Source organism: Babylonia areolata, chromosome 34, assembly GCF_041734735.1.
Source record: "Babylonia areolata isolate BAREFJ2019XMU chromosome 34, ASM4173473v1, whole genome shotgun sequence".
NCBI classification, from domain to species: domain Eukaryota; kingdom Metazoa; phylum Mollusca; class Gastropoda; order Neogastropoda; family Buccinidae; genus Babylonia; species Babylonia areolata.
This window is the reverse complement of record NC_134909.1, coordinates 12,857,861-12,878,840: the sequence shown is the minus strand read 5'-3', so window position 1 is coordinate 12,878,840 and position 20,980 is coordinate 12,857,861. Positions and strand designations below refer to the sequence as shown.

Genomic DNA, 20,980 nt, shown 5'->3' with positions numbered 1-20,980 from the left:
TGTGTGTGTGTGTGTGTGTGTGTGTGTGTGTGTGCGCGCGCGCGTGTTCGTGCGTGTGTGTACGTGCCAAGGACAGCCATTGGATGTCGTCGGTTCTTTTACGTGAGCTCAGTGCATGCTGCACAAACGTGTGGGGTGTGAGGTGTGAGTGAGTGAGTGAGTGTGTGTGTGTGTGTGTGTGTGTGTGGTGTTGAGGGGTGGGGGCAGAGAAGGAGGGAGTGGGAAGGGAGGGAGGGAGGTAGGAAGAGATAGAGAGAGAAAGTCATTCACACACATGGTGAAACAGAGACAGACAGGTTGAGACAGCCAACCGGAGAAACAAACACACACACACACACTTTGTGACAGACAGAAGCACACACTGTGACAGTGAAAGATAAAGACAAACACATTCAGTGACAGAGACAAAAATAGTCAACAGATACAAGACGCTCACTCAGTGACAGGCACAGTCCGTGACACAGACTTACTGTCAGACACAAACAGTGACAGACACAGAGACACAAACAGTGACAGACACAGAGACACAGTGACAGACATAGAGACAGTGACAGACACAGAGACACAAACAGTGACAGACACAGAGACACAAACAGTGACAGACATAGAGACAGTGACAGACACAGAGACACAAACAGTGACAGACACAGAGACAAACAGTGACAGACACAGACACAAACAGTGACAGACACAGACACAGTGACGGACACAGAGACACAGACACAAACAGTGACAGACACAGAGACACAAACAGTGACAGACACAGAGACAAACAGTGACAGACACAGAGACACAAACAGTGACAGACATAGACACAAAACAGTGACAGACACAGAGATACAAACAGTGACAGACACAGACACAGTGACAGACACAGAGACACAAACAGTGACAGACACAGACACAAAACAGTGACAGACACAGAGACACAAACAGTGACAGACACAGACACAGTAAAAGACACAGCGACACAGACAGTGACAAACACTGAGACACAAACAGTTACAAACATAGACACAAAACAGTGAAAGACACAGAGATACAAACAGTGACAGACACAGACACAGTGACAGACACAAACAGTGACAGACACAGAGACACAAACAGTGACAGACACAGACACAGTGACAAACACAGTGACAGACACAGAGACACAAACAGACAGAGATACAAACAGTGACGGACACAGACACAAACAGTGACAGACACAGAGACACAAACAGTGACAGACACAGAGATACAAACGGTGACAGACACAAACACAAACAGTGACAGACACAGAGACACAAACAGTGACAGATACAGACACAAACAGTGACAGACACAAACAGTGACAGATACAGACACAAACAGTGACAGACACAAACAGTGACAGTGACAGATACAGACACAAACAGTGACAGACACAGTGACAGAGACAGTCAGTGACAGTCACAGAAAGACAAAACAGTGACAGACACAAACAGTGACAAACACAGACACACTTAATGACAGATATGCACGCCGACAGGAAAGCGCACTTGGTGACAAAGACAACAATACACACTTAACAGAAACAGACTAACAAACAGAAACACACATGATGACAGTGGAAAGACAGAGACAGACACACTTAGTTACAGAGACAAAAAAACATAAAACAAACAAACAAAAAAAACAAACAAAAAAAGCAAACACACAGCGACAGAGACAAACACTGAGACACACTCAGTGACAGGGGCTCGCACACACACACACACACTGGTACAGAAACACACACGTAACAAACAGACACACACACACACACACACACACACATAGTAACAGAGATAGGACCACATAAAATGCCAGTGAAATAAGACACTCAGTGACAGAGACCAACACTGAGTGACAGACAGACAGACAGACAAACACTCACTGACACGGACTGACAAACTAGTTCACTCTGTGACAGAAACACACAGAAAACACTTAGTGACAGTGAAAAATGGACACAGTGGCAACAAGAGATGGACACTCAGTGACAGTGACAGAGAAAGACTCAGAGACAACAAAGACAAACAAATACACAAAGAGACAGACACTCAATGACAGACAAACACTCAGAGACAGAGACAGACAGAAACACTCAAGAGTCAGAGACAAAGACAGCGTCAGACTGGGAATCCAGGCAGCGAAGTGAAGAGAGAACGGAAGATGGAAAATCCAAGAGACGACCACTCGCGCAATGTGCCCACCGCAGCAAAACGCCAGACAGGGGCCGTGGTTATCTCCCCTGGACTGTTCTCCTTCAGTCCAGTCTGTGCAGTGTATGTGTTTGAGTGTGTGTGTGTGTGTGTGTGTGTGTTTGTGTTTGAGAGAGAGAGAGAGAGAGAGAGAGAGTGTGTGTGTGTGTGTGTGTGTGTGTGTGTGTGTGTGTGTGTGTGTGTGTGTGTGTGAGAGAGAGTGTGTGTGTGTATGTGTGAAAGGGTGTGTGTACGCGTGTGTGTTTGAGAGTGTGTACACGCGTGTGTCTGTGTACGACCAGCACGAAAGTCCGGGTGAATGAATCAGTACAGTACAAAGGTTTTATATTTTGGGTACGCTTTTTTTTTCTTTTTCTTTTTTTTACCGTGCCAAAAAGCAACATAAAAACGTGTCAATTTATAGATTATAATTTTGTTCTATTTCATCATTAACCTTATTTAACTTCATTTTATTTCATACGTTCTCCACGTCGAGATCGCTGCCGTTTCATCGTTTCAGATGTGTGCACAATTAACATCCGAGTCAGTGATTAAATTTTTTTTTTAATTAAGCAGGTTTTAGTACTGATTTACAAGTGAAAAAAAAACAACCACAAAACATTTGTCTGTTCTTTTTTTTTTTTTTTTTTAGATGGTTTCTCTGCTTTTGTTTTCAAATGAATGCTGATCTATTACTAGGTCTGGAAGTGTAAAAACATTTTAAAATTTTCTCTGATACTGGTATAAAAATACGAAAGCCTTTTGGGTGTTCATTTTTAAAGCAGCTTTTCTTCTTATAATTCTGACCAAAAAAAGAGAGAGAGCAAAAATCCTTTCGACTGTTCATTTTTCAAAAGCAAGTTTCTCATTCACTGGTGTAATTGTACAAAAGCATTTTGACTGTTAATTTTTTTAAAGCAGGTTTCTCTAATACTGGTCTAAAAGAAGACTGCAAAAGCGTCCGATACTAGTCTAAATGTACAAGTATTTCGAGTTTCGAAATCTCATTTTTAGAAAGTACGTTTTAACTAATCTAATAGTACACTTTACATAGGCGTTTCTACCAACAGGGGGGGAAATCAAGTAAATTTCTCTATATTTTGACTGTTCGTTCATTTGTACACAACATGTTTCTCTTAACCTGGTCTATATTTGGTAAAAGAACACTTTCTACCTAAGAAATGGGATTTCCCACTCTCATGCAGGATTACTAGCGATTATCCACGGCTTTTGTCTTCACCGTCCTTTCTGCTATTTTATAACATTTTATTTGGTGCTGATTCAAAATAATAAGTCACTCACACTTGCAATGAAACAATGGTATTGCTAATTATGGAACGTGCAGATATATAATGATGTCAGTTTTCTACAACATTACACTCTATTCCAGCATGTCAATATATATATTTTTGCTGCTATTTTGGCCTTCAGTGTGGGACTATGTTAACGGACTCAGCTCATAGGAACTGAACTCGTAAGCCGTTTAAAATACAAATAGATAAACAGATAAATAAAGATGAATATATAGACAGATAAATAAATAAACAAATATATAAACAAAAAAAGTGAACTGTTCGTCTTCGGCTGCTTTTGAAAATATTTTCCTGTCCAAGGGAAATTTGGAAAAGCATCTTTTATACATTGCCCCAACTCACGTACTCCAAAATGCTCGGAAAACAGGATGTTCTTCAAGAAACTAAACCTGCAGTTCCTGTGGTATAATATTTCAGTAAATCACTGCTTATTTGGTCCTGTTCCTCTGTTTCATATGTATTTACAATTCTTACATTTATGTACATCTCCCTCACCTGTGTGTGTGTGTGTGTGTGTGTGTGTGTGTGTGTGTCACACAAATGCACACGCCTGCGCATTCATCCATCCCCCTTCAAGCACTGAGAAATAAGACAAGTAGGTTTTAGTCAGGGAAAGAGATGTTCCCAGATGAACTGATTCTCGACAATCTGTAACAACAATAAATACTGAACGACGTGTCATTCGGCATCAGCAAACTAGACATTTCTTTCTTTTTTCATAATAATAACAACAATAATAATAGTAATAATAACCAGACCCCCTCTTCCTTCAGCTTAAGTGTGTGATCACACTCGTGTCTGGATCACCTCGGCTGGCTGATAGGTTGGTTGGCTGGCTCGTTGGCTGGTGGGTGTGGGATGGTCGACTGGCTGGTTGACTGGTTGATCTTTGGCTGGTTGCACGGATGGAGGGTTGTTTGGTCGGGGTTGGTTGGTTGGTTGGTTCCTTGGTTGGGTTGCTGACTGGCTGTATGGCTGGCTGGTTGCTTTGTCCTTTCTTGCTGGTATAAATGGGTAGTCAGTGGTCTTCAGGCTGACATACAGTGTACCATTTTTTGACCAGGCGTGTATAAATAAAAGTAAACCCGAAAACGGCTTTAGCACGAATAATTTTTTTTTTAATGTGCAAACTGTGGATGCAAGCACATATTTATATTACATTGTTCTCACTGTGGGTGTAAGCACATTTATATCACATTTATATTGTTCTCTCTCTCTCTCTCTCTCTCACCTCACTGTGGATGCAAGCACATATTTATATTATACTGTCTCTTCCTCTCTCTCTCTCTTCGTTTCCATATTATTCTTTCTCATAAGGCAAATCATATAATGAAGTATCGGAATTTATTATCACACACACAGTTTTGAACATCAATGGTCAATGTTACTCCTGGCAGGAATGACAGATTTCTGTTTCGGACTCACACAAGAGAGAGAGAGAGAGAGAGAGAGAGAGAGAGAGAGGAGAGAGAGAGAGAGAGAGAGAGAGAGAGAGAGAGAGTGTGTGTGTGTGTGTGTGTGTGTGCACGTGTGTGTGTAGTTGGGTGGGGGGGCAGTGTGTATACAAGTCATCGTGCGAAATTTTAATCGTACAATAGTACACATTTCTTTCACTGGTCAGTTCAGTTATGTGGTAGCCATGGCAATGTAATGTCAATTCTGCTGCTGGATCTTCTCTCTCTCTCTCTCTGTACGTGCCTGTGAGTGAGTATGGGTGTGCCTGCACGCATGCTTCTCTCCCTGCACTCCAATTCGTTGGTTGCTTTCTGTATGTAGTTTGCATGAAACAGGAATAATTCTCCATGCAAAAGGGCAGCGTTCTTAGTCCATTATCACTCTCTTATTACTGTCCCCCCGCCCCCCCAACCCACTCCACCTCTGGCCATTTCATACGATCTCCCTTAGCCGTCCCAGTTATTGGATAACCCCCCCCCCCCCCCCCCTCTCTCTCTCTCTCTCTCTCTGTCGCATGTGCACACTGACTCTCTTTCATACACATATTCCCTCGATATCTTTTACAGAACACAATCTCCCTCTCACACACATTCTCTCTCCTCTCTATCTCTCCCCCCCCCCCCCCCACTCTCTCACACATCCATCCAGTCATATCTATGTGTGTCTCACACGCTCCTCTTCATCCCGTCTCTCTCTCTCTCTCCCACACACATTCTCTCTCTCTAAATTTACAAGGTCCAAAGAAATGCATCTTATTCTCTATCACAGGCACACAATAACCCCCCCCCCCCCCCAACCCCTTCACACACACAAATGCACGCACGCGAACAGACACACACACCAAAAGGGACCAGACAAGACAAACTAATCCCAACCATCCAAAATGGCCGTCTCTACCACATACGAGCCCACCCCCCACCCGGCAAGTGTGTCAACTATCAGGCCTGGAGAAATGTTGAAAAGCCCTGGAAGAAACACGTATACCACTGGTTTGAAATAATAAAAAACAGTAATAATAATACTCATACCTTTATACAACACTTTCAAGCCTCTCTCAAGATTAAAAAAAAAATAAAAAAAATAAAAAAAAAATAAAAAACGTCACTCAACACACTGCTACACACCTCCGCACCCACATATTGGAACTGGTTTTGTTTAAGTACAGTGATATGGTTTTAAATACTGTGGTGTCAGTGTTTAAAGTACTGTGATGTGAAATGAGCTGATATCATTTTAGGTACTGGGATGCCTATGTTGAGTGTTATCTTGTGTGATGAGGAGGATCGTGTGTGTGTGTGTGTGTGTGTGTGTGTGTGTGTGTGTGTGTGTGTGTCTCTGTTTGGCTGGATATCTGAGTAGGGTTATACTTGTAAAGCAGTCTCAGTGTTTAAATGCATATATATAGACGTCGGGTTTTTACAGTGTAGGGCACGTTTTACATGAAAATGTGCAATATGAATTAAAACATCATTACTACTGTCATTAGCATATATAGACATATCATTATAAATACCAGGAAGTAAGGTGGCAGAATTGATAAGACGCTCATGTACCAATTCAGTGTTCTGTGAGGGTCTGGGTTCGAATCCCTCTCTCGCCCTTTCTCCCAAGTTTGACTGGAAAATCAAACCGAGCGCCTAGCCGATCGGATGAGACGATAAATCCAGGACCCATTTGCAGGAAACACCTGGCGCACTGAAAAAGAACCCATGGCAACAAAAGACTTGTCTCTGGCAAAATTCTACAGAAGAACCCCCCCCCCCTGATAGGTACACGAATATACATGCATGCACTCAAGGCCTGACAAAACGCATTGGGGTATGCTGCTGGTCAGGCGTCTGCCTGACAGATGTGGTGCAGCGCATATGGATATGTCCAAACGCAGTGACACCTCCCTGAGAAAGAAACTGAACTGAAGCTGTCAACACCAGGTCCTTGGGGCAGCGTTCTTTCTCCAATCTTGTGGTGCACCACCCTTCTCAATCCGTCACGTCGATTCCCCAGAACAGTTTCACTGCAGAGTTTTTCAAGACACCTCTTCCGCTCTGTGACTACCGTCTGGCTGACTGATGGACTGATGTGCTTCCAGAACCTCTGCTGGCTGTGTGTGTGGGGGGGTCGGAGGAGGTACGCACCCTTGTTTGTGTATGGTATGTCGTGCCTGAATGAATGCATAATTAATTTTGTGTTTGTATCACTTGTGTTGCAAACACCACGAGCTCCCTGCCTATCTGGGAGGTGTGAGCTTCAGTCTCCATTATCACTGCCTTGCCATACTTGGGGGAAAAAAAGGGCAGAGAAAAGACGCTGTGTGTGTGTGTGTGTGTGTGTGTGTGTGTGTGTGTGTGTGTGAGTTAGAGTGAAAGTGAGTCTGTACACCTTTCAAAGAGAGAGAGAGAGAGAGAGAGAGAGAGAGAGAGAGGAAGCAAAATCGGGAAATATTCAGGTAACATAACTTAATGAAATATAAAGAAAATATCACAAACTTCCATCCTAGCACGCACACACACACACACCAAACCACACACGCACAAACCCACACCACCAACACATAACCACACCACACATAATTATATCCACACACCACACACACGTTCCACACATACCACCCACCCCCCTCCCCCACGATACATCCATTCACTCACCCTATCTCTCCCTCACACACACACACACAGAAACTCTCTTACCCCCACCCCCCACATACATACAGAGAAACTCTCATACTCACACGTTTTGATGACTGGTGATGATGATGAAAAGTAAGCTCATTTTGGAAGGCTTCACACACTGGTTGACGACACAAGGGCCTGTGATGTGAAGACACAGGCCTTGCTGACTGCTTGCTGGACGCTTGGTCCGAGGATAAAGTGTGTGTGTGGGGTGGGGTGTGTGTGTGTGTGTGTGTGTGGGGTGGGGGGGGGAGGGGTACTGGGTGTAGGGAGTAATTCCATCATTAATTAAGGCTTTAATCTGGTTGTATTATATATGTTTTGTACATTGATGAGCATTCAAGCAGGTATAAACACACACACATGTGCACAGACACACACACACACATGGAGCAGTTAAACTTAGACATGGTCACAACTCCTATCAAAGTACCTGCATGCGTGCAAAAAAAACATTCAGATGATGGGTCACCAAAGTCAACGTCAGAAAATGGCCACAAACCATCACAACTTCCCGCACATACCCCCTCAATCTCTCTCCCACAAATATACAAGAGCATGTACACATACACATGACTCCCCCACCCCCACCCCGTCTTGCTCATACAAGAGCATGACATTCATACAATATCCCTCCCTCACACAACCATACAAGAGCATGTACATCCATACAAGACCTCTTTCCAACAAGCATACAAGAGCATGTACATTCATACAAGACCTCTCTCTCACAAGCATACAAGAGCATGTACATAATTTATATAAGACCTCTCTCTCATAAGCACTTTTTCCCCCCTCAAGGCCTGACTAAGCGCGTTGGGTTGCGCTGCTGGTCAGGCATCTGCTTGGCAGATGTGGTGTAGCACATATGGATTTGTCCGAACGCAGTGACGCCTCCTTGAGCTACTGAAACTGAAATTGAAACTCATAAGCACACAAGAGCATGTACATTCATACAATACCTCCCTCTCCCACAAGCACACAAGACCATCTTCACTCACAAATCTCTCTCTCTCTCTCTCTCGCACAAGCATAGAATATACATTCACACAAGAAACCCCCCACCCTCTCTCTATCTCTCTTACAAGCATACAAGAGCATGTACATGCACACGAGTGTTGGATAAGTGTACAAGTCACATGTATGTGTCACTGGATCCTCTTGTGGGGGCTCTCCAATGTGTTGAGTGTCAAACTGAACTGCTTGTCAGTGTCAGCACAATATATATCCCACGATGTAGATATTCTTTCATAATATAAGGCATCCATCTGCAGATTTATTTTTGTCGTAGAAAAATGTGCTTTTGGGTTTGTTTTTTGTTTTTTTCCAGTGCCTTTATTCAACGGAGTTGACCTCAGAGAGAGAGAGAGAGAGAGAGAGAGAGAGAGAGAGAGAGTTTAATCTTTTATTTCAAATCTGAATTTCTTTAATGAGGGAAGTGGAATCGGCGAACAGCCCCCGTCATGAACACAGTAAGAAAATACATTTTTGAAAAATTGCTTCTTCATATTAGACAGACAGATTGACAGACACAAAGAATGAGACACAAGACGACCAAGGGAGCGGAAATGGAGAAGTAAGCGGAAAAGAGAAAACCCCAACATATATATATATATCGACAGAGAGCAAACAGTGGAAGGACTGAGACCACAAAGCAATGAACAGCAAAACAATCACCTCATTACCAAACTACACAGACCATCATTTTCTCATCCACATACTCTGACAACAATAGACAACCGCTCCTGGAAAAATCAGCGCCTTCATTCGTCGTGGCTGCCAGGCCGCGCGACCCAGACACACAAGCCCAAACCACGCCGCGCGACGGTCACTTTGACCTTGCGCATGCGCAACAACCCCTACCCCCCACCCCCTCCCCCACCAACCCACCCCACCATCCGCGAAACTTTTGACTTTTGTCAAGCGGTTGCCTCCACACACAACAACAACCTGTCAGCCCATGCTTACGTCAACAGCCCCTGAGCCATGCATAAGCACAATTTCTCCTTCCAGTTGAGTTCAAACCTATTCTGTCTTGGTGAATGGAAAAATAAAATAAAATGAAATAAAAATAATAGTAATAAAAGAACAAACAAATACTTGCGTACTCTGATCATTCAAATGTGAACCCTCCCCCGAACCGAGTTTACAAACGCCTGGGTTGTGTACACGTATGCACGTCAAGCTTCCCTTTTCCAGAGTTTGAACCTTCGGGGGGAGTTTGCCGCCCGACAGGTTCTACCACCTGCATGCTCACCACAGGCGTACATACAACCCCACCTTGTCTTTTCGGATATGTCACTCATAACCATCCTCTTCCATTTCTCGTCACACAAACCGCTCTGATCCCCGATGTGGGATTGAAACTTTCGCTGAATGAAACATTTCCACACGTGTGTTCATGTCCTTCAAGGCGTTCCCCCTCCTGTCCTCCGAAATGCAGCGCCACGCCATACCTGTGTGAAGTATCTGCGCAGTAGTTTTCGTGCTTGCCGCTCCCTCATGTTTTCAGTTGCCCCACCATCACTTTCCAGTCAACTGGAGCCTGGCCACATCACACATTGTGCGCAAACCGTCCGTCCATCACACAATCCACTGCACGTGAGGACAAAATGCATACCCCATATCCCCTCATTTTGCAAGGAAGGTAGACGGTTCCTGAAGTCGTTTGACTTTTCCACTGCCAGAACAAAGCTGATGGTTGAGAAAGGAGAGAGAGAGAGAGGAAAGAGAGGGGGAGAGAGGGGACAAATATCACCACTTATTCATTTTCAGAATAAACATACAAAGTCCTGGTGATTCCTTTGGGGGGTAGGATCACTACACAAAAGCAAGCTTCAAAAAACAAACCTGCAAAAGGACACATGTATACAAACAGTGGTTCAAAAGCAAAACATATGCAAATGATTACACAACAAGTGTAATCATACATAAAATAACCAAACCTAAGGAGTCAGTAATGTGAATTTTGTCTTGTAGTGTGAGAGACAGAAAGAGAAGGGATAGGTAATGCTGTGAAATGTGCAAGGAAGAGGTGAAGATATAGAGGTGAAAGTCTCACACCACCATCAATAATATATAATGATGATAATAATAATATATCTTTTAAAAAAAGGGGTTTATACAGTGATGAATCTTGTGCTGAGAGACAAGGAAAAACACAGACTGGAATCAAGACGCAAAATCCAATTTATTTAGCAAACCCTCAGCGATCATGACAAGCGAGACAGAAAGAAAGCGAGAGAAGGTTTTTCAGTGGTGCGCGACACTGCTTCAAACTTCTTTTAATACCGCCAACCACGTCCCTACCCCTCCAATGAATAAAACAAGTCACTGATTTTTGCGCGTGTGTGTGCAATGCGGCGGCAGGATGGCGGGGTTAAGGGGGGACAAGACGCCAACACAGGGGGCGCATTCACTGCAGCACGACTATACTGCAGTCCTCAGCCACTAACCACGCTGACATCACACAGACCCCTCCGTGTTTGTCTGTCTGCACGCTACGTCCCCAGATACAACACACTTTAAACCAAAACAGCAACCCCCCAACCCGCAAACTACACCATTCGCATTGTCTTCCACTTACCCCAACTCGCCTAAGAGATTACTCAAAGGTGACAAAACGCAAAAGGACGAGTGACAACAAGCATTGGTTGTGTAGTAGTTGAAGTAGGAGTGAAAGAACAGAACCATTCGTGTCCCACATACCCACCAACCCCCCTTCTTGATATCTCCAACAATGGCGCATGCGATTTAGGAACGAACCGGCTTCATGGGCGGGAAACACCACTCCGTCGCCATCTTTAATTCCCTAGTTTTACAGCGATACTTGCATCTGAAAAACCGGTTCAACGGTAACTTTCAATTATTATTTTCAACCAAAAAAGAGGCTTCCCTCCATTTGGTTGTAATGTTACAATTGTGTTGCTTACCTCACTGATGGCTCCCCTTTGTCCACAGATGACTCACCCACAGACGACAAGGACCACCAGATACCTCCACGGACACACACAGACACAAACTCGCGCCGGTGTTACATGCGCACCGATGTCACACACAGATAAGACCGCCAACCAACAACACAACAGTGGCCGCACCACCATGAAAATCCACAACCGCCTTCCCCTCCACTCCTCTTCAAAAGAAAGAGCCAGCTCCAAGATGCCGCCACTAACTCGTGTGTGCATGCACGCCAACAACAGTGCGATGCATCGATTCCCTCCCCCTCGCACTATGCACTTTTCCTTGTTCTTTCCCAACCGGCTCGAGGACCCTTTCTCCCCCCCGACCCTCACATTCTCCTGAACCATGATACGTCAGGTTACAATTCAAAAGCTCAGTTTAAAAAAAAAAGAAATACAAAAGAAATGCTGACACGCTGAAAGTAAAAGAGGCAGCCATTGGCAGCCATCGGATGAAAGGTGGTGTGGCAGTGGTGGTAGAGAGGGAAGGGAAGTAACTGTGTCACGACTCTGGAGAAGACCACGTGATAAGAGAGTGAGGTGGAGGGGGGGGGGGGATCCAGCCTGGGAGTAAAGCGCAAGCACACGACAGACAGACAGACAAGAGGGGGAGTGGGCTGGGGGGTGCCACAGCCAAGTACGTCATTCTTTACCCGCCCTTACACCACACACACTTTCTTCCTCGCCACTCCAGTCCCCAACCCCCTACACCCGCTATGTGTTTCCCCCACCCCCACCATTTCTCTCCTTTCTTTTTTCTATCTCCCACCACCTCCCCCCCACCACCCAACCACCCCCCTCTTGATTTCCCCAGGACATATTGGGCATGATTGTGAAACCCGGTTCACAGGCTTTCAAATGTGTCCGTGGTGGTGGTGGAGGGGAGGGGGGGGAGCTGGGGGGGGGGGAGGGGGCAGCCAAACCCGCCCAGCCATGTCAACAACAGCGACCAGCTCTAGCAAATCCCAAGCTCCTCCCCTCCACAGACCTCCTCCTCCTTTCCACTCCCCTCCCTCTCCTCTGTCCACAACCACCACCCACCACTACCATGTGAAAACGTCACCCTCCACCAACCTGTTCTCTATACATCTGAAAAGAAAAGGAATTAGAAATAAAAGGTATAACCACTCCTAACCCCCCCCCCCACCCCCCCCTCCCCAATCACCTACCTATCTGAAACCTAAATCCTACCACCTAACCCCCCATCCCCTCCCACACACACACGCCCTATAGCCCTGTCACTGAATAGGAGACTATAAAACCATCCACACACTCACACAGCCTCAGCTTACATCAGAAAGGGAGGGTTGATGGTCTGTGGCAAAAATGACACAGAAAGCCCCCAGACAGATAGGGAAAGCTATCAATGCACATGCTCTAAAAAGCCCTACCACACAAGAGAAACAGTCAGGTGATAGGCTGGGAGGAGAGAAAAGTCCAGGGGGATGAAGAGGGGGAGAGGCAAAGGATCAAAAGAAGAAGAAAGAAGCCCGCCAGTTCTTTTTTTTTTTTCAACCGAACTTGTACCCTCCTCCACTCAACCTTTCCTGAAAAGTGTCACGTCGTCTCACCAACCAACCTGCCCACCACCCCCTTTTCAAACCCCATGATGGACTAGCCCAACTGCTAAGCCTGGCCCATTTCTTCCAATTTCAAGCCTTGAGCCTCCACCACCGTCTTGACAATTCATGTGCAATCCAGCCACTACCCTTGCTTGTCTGCCCCCCCCCACACCCCCTCCTCTCCCTCCCCCACCCGGGCCCGACCGCCCTTCCCCCCATCCATTCCAAACAAGCCGCCGCCACGAGTATTCAAATTCAAACCCTTACCTGCGTCACAGGAATGTCAAAAGCTGAGGAGATGCTGCGATTGGGCCACATATTGTCTGCACCACCACCACCACCACCACTGTCAGTTCCAACACATAAAGCTTTGTCTGCTCATTTCCAACACACGATGGCAACAATCCACAACAGGATAAAAACCACGGATCCAACACAGCTCTGTTCAGAACGGTGCACATGCCTGTCTGCCCAAAGTCCATCCTTGCGAGTATATCTGAACCCAACAAATCCACTGTACACATGGCTGCTGGATGTTTAAGAAACTACACCACAGCTTTAAAATGCTCCTTGGAGTGTGCACATTCTTCAAAAGAGAAAAAAGTATATAACAGACACTCACAAACACACACACACAAAGCAACAGCAGTTTGTTGTCAGGCATGGGCTGTGTCCAGACAGATAGCTTGTGGATATTTTGTAGTCTGCGATGTCGTCGTCGTAGTAGTAGTAAGTAGACAACAGTCGTCATACTCCTAACCCCACCTCCACCACTATAACCAGAAACCATCAAAGTGGCGTGTCTGTGTGTGGGTGGGTGGACAGGCCACTAGCACCACCACCAGGGCTTCCAGTCAGCAAAAAGATAATGCGGAGAGGGAGGGAGAGAGGCTGTCTCTTCTAGACCAGCTTGGCCACAACAGGACCAGACAGCGGGTGGACCAAGGGGGATAGATAGACAGTAGTACTTTTTGGGGACTGAAAGGAAACTGGAAGGAAGGAAGCCTGGAGACTGGTAGAAGACTGAGGGTGGGGGGAGGGGGTGTGGGGGGGTAAGCCAGATGAGGAGGGAGTGGGGTGGGTGGGACCAAGACACTATATAACCTCTGTCTGGTAGCAAGCAACAGGCTGCCTCCCCATCAACCAACCCCCCCAAACCTAACTCTCTCTCTGTCTCTCTCTCTCTCTCTCCTACCCCACTACCCCCCTCAGCCACCACTGTGTGTGTGTGTGTGTGTGTGTGTGTGTGTGCTGACTACACTGACGTCAGCAACAAAAATTGCTTGTGCCCAGCCACAGGCACAGACAGTATTCTCCATCAGTGCCAACCACCACCACCACCACCTTCTATTGATCTCCCTCAGCCAACCAAGCCAACGGGCTGATAGTTCTCTGTCTCTCTCTCTCTCCCTCTCTCTCTTGTCTCTCGTGACCCTTTGCCCTACTTCCTCCTTCTCCCACCCACCCTCCCCTCCCCACTACCAGAAGTCATGTCTTTTGTGTGTGTGTGTGTGTGTGTGTGTGTGTGTGTGTGTGTGTGTAAAACAAAGACACCATCAAAAAGACAAAGCACACAACGAACGACTGGTTCATTCCTCCTCATATCATTGCGTTCCCACTCCAATGATAAAGAGAATCCTAAGAGAGAGTGAGAGAGACAGAGAGAGAGAGAGAGAGAGAGGGGGGGGGGGAGAATGCATTTTGTTTTATATTGCGCACACACAATCTCTCTCTCTCTCTCTATATATATATATATATATATATATATCTCAGTGCAAGCCATCATGATTTGGGCGGGGGGGTGAGGGGAAAGAAGAAAAAGGTGAAGGGAATGCCTCTGTGTGAGAGGAGGGAGGGAGGGATGGAGAGAGAGAGAGAGAGAGAGAGAGAGAGAGAGAGAGAGAGAGAGAGAGAGAGAATAAGTCAATATGGGAGAACATCAGGAGATAATGAGAAAGGGGACGGGTTGGTGTGGGGTGGGTGGGAGGCGAGGGGAGGGGGGACACCAGGAGGGAGAAAGAAAAGGAAGAATGGAGGAGGATGGGGGGGGGGGGGGGGAGGAAAGGGATAGGAAGTGGGGGGCGGGGGAGGTAGGGGAGGTAGGAAAACCAAGCTGTCATTGGTTGGAGTGACACAACACTACACAACACAGCACGGCACGGCACGGCACAGCACGGCACGGCACGGCACGGCACAGCACAGTAACAAAACAGTAGTCAGCCTTTGGGCAGAGACAGGCAGTCAGGGGCAGAGAGAGAGAGAGAGAGAGAGAGAGAGAGAGAGAGAGACCACATTTTGAGGTCACTAGGGCGAGAGGGAGGAGGAGGAGGAGAGAGACAGGGGTGGTGGGGTGAGGAATGGAAGAGGAATAGATGGAGGGGGGTTGGGGTGGGAGGAGGAGGGGGGTGGAGGAGGAGGCGTCTTGCCCCACACCAGACGTGCTGACAGTCAAGGGGGGGAGAGGGGGGAGTGGGAGGCACACACACACACACACTCACACGCACAGAGACTCAGTTTGCCTGCCTGCCTGGCTTGCCTTCCCTGCACAAGTCTGCTGCTGCGCTGAGCGCGTTGTGCGTGTGTGTCTGCGTGTGTGTGCGTGTGTGGCTGTGTGTGTGTGTGTGTGTGTGCAGCTCAGTTGCTTGCTGTTGCCACACAGGTCCCCCCCCCCCTCCTTCCCCCCCATTCTCGTTCCTCCTGTCTCTCTTCTCTCTGTGTGTCTTGTGTGTCTGTGCGTTTGTCAGCACGCCAGCAGTGTGGTAGTGGCGGGGCCCCTCTATCTGTGAGTACCCTTCTACTTGTAGTCTCTCTTTTAAAAAAAAAGAAGAAGAAAAGAACAAGAACAAAAAAAACAAAAAACAAAAAAAAGCAAGCAAACAACAAAAAGGCACCCTCACTCCTTATCTGTCTGTCTCTCTTCTCGACAGAACGACAAGTCCTGCATAATGAATGCACTGTCGCTTTTGTACAGACAGCTGCTCGCCTTCGTTTCAGTTCTAATCCGTTGCTGTGCCGTCGATCCAACTTGGCTTTTACTACTATTCTCTACTTCACCCTCTCTCTCTCTCTCTCCCAACACGACCAACCTTGTCACCTGCTCTCTCTCTCTCTCTCTCTGTAGAGCTAACTAACTAGCTGTGTATAGTAGTTGCGTTTAGCGGTAGCAGCCTCTACTGCCGGTTTACAGGCACACACACTATTTATAGCTACCGTCGCCTTGCCCTTGACTTGAACATGACGGCTGTGTTCCAGTGCGTCTTTCCTAACTGTGCAACCTCTTTTCTCTTCTGGTCACTTCTTCATGCTGACTTTATAATTATTACATGCTGTCTCCATTTAAAAATCAAAACAAAAAGGAAAAAAAAGAAGAAAACTGAATCACATGAATGTTATTACTGCCAGACTGTGCAAATAATAATAATATGTTGTCTGTCTGTCCGAGTGTATAGTCTCTCTCTTTCTCCGAACTCAGCAGTTAGTAGTATAGTAGTACAAGCTATGGGTTTTCAGTCTCTTCTTTCTTAAGTATGAATAATGCCACTTTTTTGTTCTGATGATACTATTAACGAAATATCAAAACCTTGACAGAATAAATACATGACGATGCTTTAAAAAGATGACAATTCTCTCTCTGTGTGTCTCTCTCTCTACTATATATGCATACATACATACTATATAAGTAATATTGTTTGTGAAAAATAATCTTTTTCTCAAAACATCGCTAATTCGCATAAACTTGGTAACCGTTGACTATTATTGCAGACTGATGACAGTAGTAGAATAAAGGAATACAGCGGGTGGTGGTGATGATGGTAGCAGTAGTAGTAGTTGTAGATGTGGCGGCAGCAGCAGTGGCACAAACACCAGTTTAAAACATGTTTTGTGCGTGTGTGCGTTCTGCAAGGGAGAGGGTGGGTGGTGGGGAGGGTGGGAGGCAAATGGAATAGATGTTGAAGGGTGGGAGTTTTAGGGGAATAACATTGGAGAGGATGGAGAAAGAGAATAACAGACACAATTATGGTACCAACACACACACACACACACAAGAAAACCATCTCAACTTACAACTGACGACACAAGCGAACACTTGCAGTCTCAATACTTCGAAAGTCAAATTAAATAAAAACTAAAACCAAGAAGAAGAAGAAGCACACACTCACTCACCAAGACTCGCTTGTGCACTGCAGTATGAAATAAAAGGTACTCCCAACATCTATCATTCATTCACAGTTATCTGCAAACGTACTAAAAGTAGCCCAGCGGGGAGTCTTATTGCAACGCGTTCCTTGTTCACCACAAAAACAGCCAATCATCACGACCGCAACTTATATGTATATCCCAGTAAAATTCTCCTGTTATGATCAGTGATGACAATGAAGAACATAACTCACACGTCGTCAGGTGATTATCAACAATTTTTATCGGTCTGCAACATGTTAAAAATGTTGTGTTTTTTGTTGTTGTTTTTTTAAAGAACCGGGGTGAAACTGTAGAAGAGGGGGCATGTAAGTCAATTCAACAACACACTGTTGATTCATTCGTTCACAACGATTGATGATAATTCTCTCAAAGCTCGGAAAACTTGATACACACACACACACACAAACACATCACTTTCGACGATTTTGTTTTCACCTCTTTTTTTTTTTTTTTTAAAGCCACGAAACCTTCCACATTCCACTGAAGTTTGGATCTCACACACCATCACCACCAAAAAGTAACCGGGTCTCTCTTCTCTCTTTTCACAAAACCATCCTTGTTTTTTTCTTTCCGCTGGTGATCACTCGTGTTGGGGGGGAGAGGGGGGGAGAAACACCACCACCTAAAACATGAGAGGCCGCGGTGGCACAAGTGGTCGCAGTACTAGTAACTGTTGTCGTACGACACACAAACCAAAAACATAAAATAAAATAAAAACCCACAAGTCATCACGTTGGCGAGGGTCCAAGTTCTTTCCCATCGAATGATTCTGTGTCCTCCTCCTCTCCATCTCCCGGGCCGGCGGGCGAACACACAACACACACACACACAAACTTGTTTTTGAACACCCACCCACCCACTCACCACACTCAAGCCCCCACCACCACACCACCACTACCACCCCCTTCCTCCTATCTGGAGGGTGGGAGAAGGGAATAGAGGGAGTCGTGGGTAGGGAGGGGGCGTGTGGGGGTGGGTGGGGGGAAGATGTAGTCAAGTCATCCCACGTCGAAAACGGGAGAGAGAGAGAGAATGAGAACTAGCCCCAGCCGTTGATGTGTTGACCTAGGTGGTGTATACTGTGTAATCAATTTTCACACTCACTGTACGCACACAATATTACGTTTGTCGTGTGTTGTAGTTTCTAAATCCCGACACGGTTAATGGAAGAAGCAGCCAACACACGACACATACAAGGCAACAAGTTGTGTGTGTGGTGGTCGGGGGGGTGGTATAAAAAGCCAGCAGCATCAGCGAAAGCAGAGTTCTTCAACAAGCTTGCAAGCAGGCAGACAGGCGACCGACCACTAGTAGAAGAACTGTGTGTCTGTTGCTGGCACTACAAGTATAAGCAGGCATCGTAGTGGGTAGTGGTGGTGGTGGTAGTGGCTGGAGAGAGAGCAGAAAGAAGAAAGGTGCGGAGGGGGAGGAGGTAGAGGTGGTGTAAAAAGCGTGTTGTGTTGTGTCTGTGCGGGTAAGTGTGCGTGCGTGCGCGTGTGTGTTAGTGCGAGCGCGTGTGCCGGGATTCTTTCTCAGTTCTGTGTGTGTGTGTGTGTGTGTGTGTGTGCGTGTGCGCGCGCGCTTGCCTGCTTGCTTGCCGACACACACACAACACGGGAAAGAAGGGGACTTGACAACAAGACCCGCTGTCCGCTATATGTCCAGGCCAGTGCTGTGCTGTGCTGTGCTGTGCTCTGTGTGTGTGTCTGTACGTCCTTGGAAAGACGTAAGAAGCGGTAAGCGCGAGGCCGGCGAGGCAAGCATCGTCCATCTTCCCCCCTAGCTCCCCCACTGAGCCCTCCCCTCCCCCCACAACCCACCGCTTCTGACCAGGCTGATGGAGGTTGGATAAAGGGGGTAGGAGAAATGACAACACCACAATTCGCTGGCTTTTCATTCACATATATATATATATATATATATATATATGTGTGTGTGTGTGTGTGTGTGTGTGTATATATGGCCCTTACAAGCCAACGCCACCCCCCACCCCCCTCCCGGTTTAACGCTCAAGTCTGGGAAACACAACTCGCTATTCCTCTGTCTCTCTTTCCCTTCTACCGTCGCCCCCAGCAAAAATCTTACTTCGTAAGCGACAGTCAGTAAGACAGACAGACAGACACACACACACACACACTGCAAGCAAGAGATAGAAAGACTGAAACAGAGACAGAGAGACACGCGGACTGAGACAGAGACAGACATAGCGATAGCGGCGGCGGCTGCCGAGTCAAGCCGAGCCGAGCCAAGCCAAGCACGGCCAAGGTCATCGACCTCCTGTGACCCGACCTGGCCTGACCCGCCCGCGTGGCCTCCCGTCAGCCAATCAAAGGCCGGACCGGCACTCACGCGCCCGCCACCGACGCCGTCTCGCGCTGGCTGCGTCGCCCGGCAAGTCGGGGGGGAGGGGGGAAGAGCCGGCTAGAGGCATAACAAGGTGGCGCAGTGGTTACGACACTCCCGCCAAACGCTTTGCTGATGCAATACTATTGGGAAGTGAAGAACAACACCTGATTTCTCTCTCTCTCTGCTTGCTGGCTGGTTCCTCGTAGACAAGGCAGAACAAGGCCGGTGTGTGTGTGTGTGTGTGTGTGTGTGTGTGTGTGTGTGTGTGTGTGTAAGCTGCCTGTGTGTGTGAGGGGGTCGGGGGGCACAATTATTATCATTTATTCTCGAAGAGACAATGACACGCACGTAAATTAACCACGTTAGGATGGCATAAAAGGCTTTTACGGGGGTTTCTACTCTTTCTCAGTCGAACTGGATTCTGCATAATCATGGCTTTGTTGCGTTGGGGGTGGGGGTGGAAAGGGGAGAAGAGACACATAGTTGATGTATGTGTGTGTGTGTGTGTGTGTGTGTGTGTGCGCGCGCGCTTTTGAAGGGAGTGGGGGGTGGGGGGGCGCGAATCCTCTCTCTAGATGTTACACGTGTTGAGACTGTTGCGCGAGTGATGAGACTGTCCACATTAATGTCAGCGACAACATAAAATGAGTTTCCTCATTTTGTTATTGGGGACTTTATGTCTTTGTCTCATGAATTTCTCTTATTACGATAGTGCAAGAGCGCGCGCGCGTGTTTCATACATAGCTTGCTTCCTTGTCGATAGACGTGAGAGCACGAACAAGACATGACTGAACTGGAAGCCCCCCCCCCGCGCCCCCCCAGACACACACCCCCCAACCCCCCGGCGGTAAACACGTCATGCAAAGTAATATTTCCAGCATTGCCCTTTCAACCATTTTGGCGGGCGTCGGGGAAAGGAGCGCTTGAGTTTACTCCCCCCACCCCCCACAAAAACCCATGTATGTATACACTGTTGCTAGTGGTTTTAATTTCATGAGTGTTAACCACCGACCGCGCGACAAAAAGAGAGATGCATTACTTTTGTCGCGCGCGTGTGTGTATGTGTATGTTAATCGGACTGCTCTCTACGGGGAGAGCGCGTCGCCACAGGGGGGGAAGAGAAAAAAAAAAAAGACAGAAAGGGACACGACTCTTGATCAACTTCTCAGCAAATCACTGAAAGTTTGGGCGAAGTTTGAGCATTTTCAAGTTGTGGTTCTCTATCTCTCCCCCTTCCTTGTGTGTGTGTGTGTGTGTGTGTGTGTGTGT

At 46.8% G+C, this 20,980-nt stretch overlaps 2 long non-coding RNA genes across 4 annotated transcripts in view; one reads left to right on the top strand and one right to left on the bottom strand.

Annotated features, from left to right (window-relative positions):
* LOC143277554 (uncharacterized) overlaps positions 1-20,980 on the bottom strand; it is a 617,781-nt gene that overhangs the window by 52,493 nt on the left and 544,308 nt on the right. The window lies entirely within an intron of this gene.
* The window catches only part of LOC143277555 (uncharacterized), a 45,683-nt gene continuing 40,591 nt past the window's right edge, over positions 15,889-20,980 (top strand). Inside the window, exon 1 of the long non-coding RNA XR_013053761.1 lies at positions 15,889-15,947. This is a non-coding gene — a long non-coding RNA (uncharacterized LOC143277555). The remainder of the gene's footprint in view (positions 15,948-20,980) is intronic.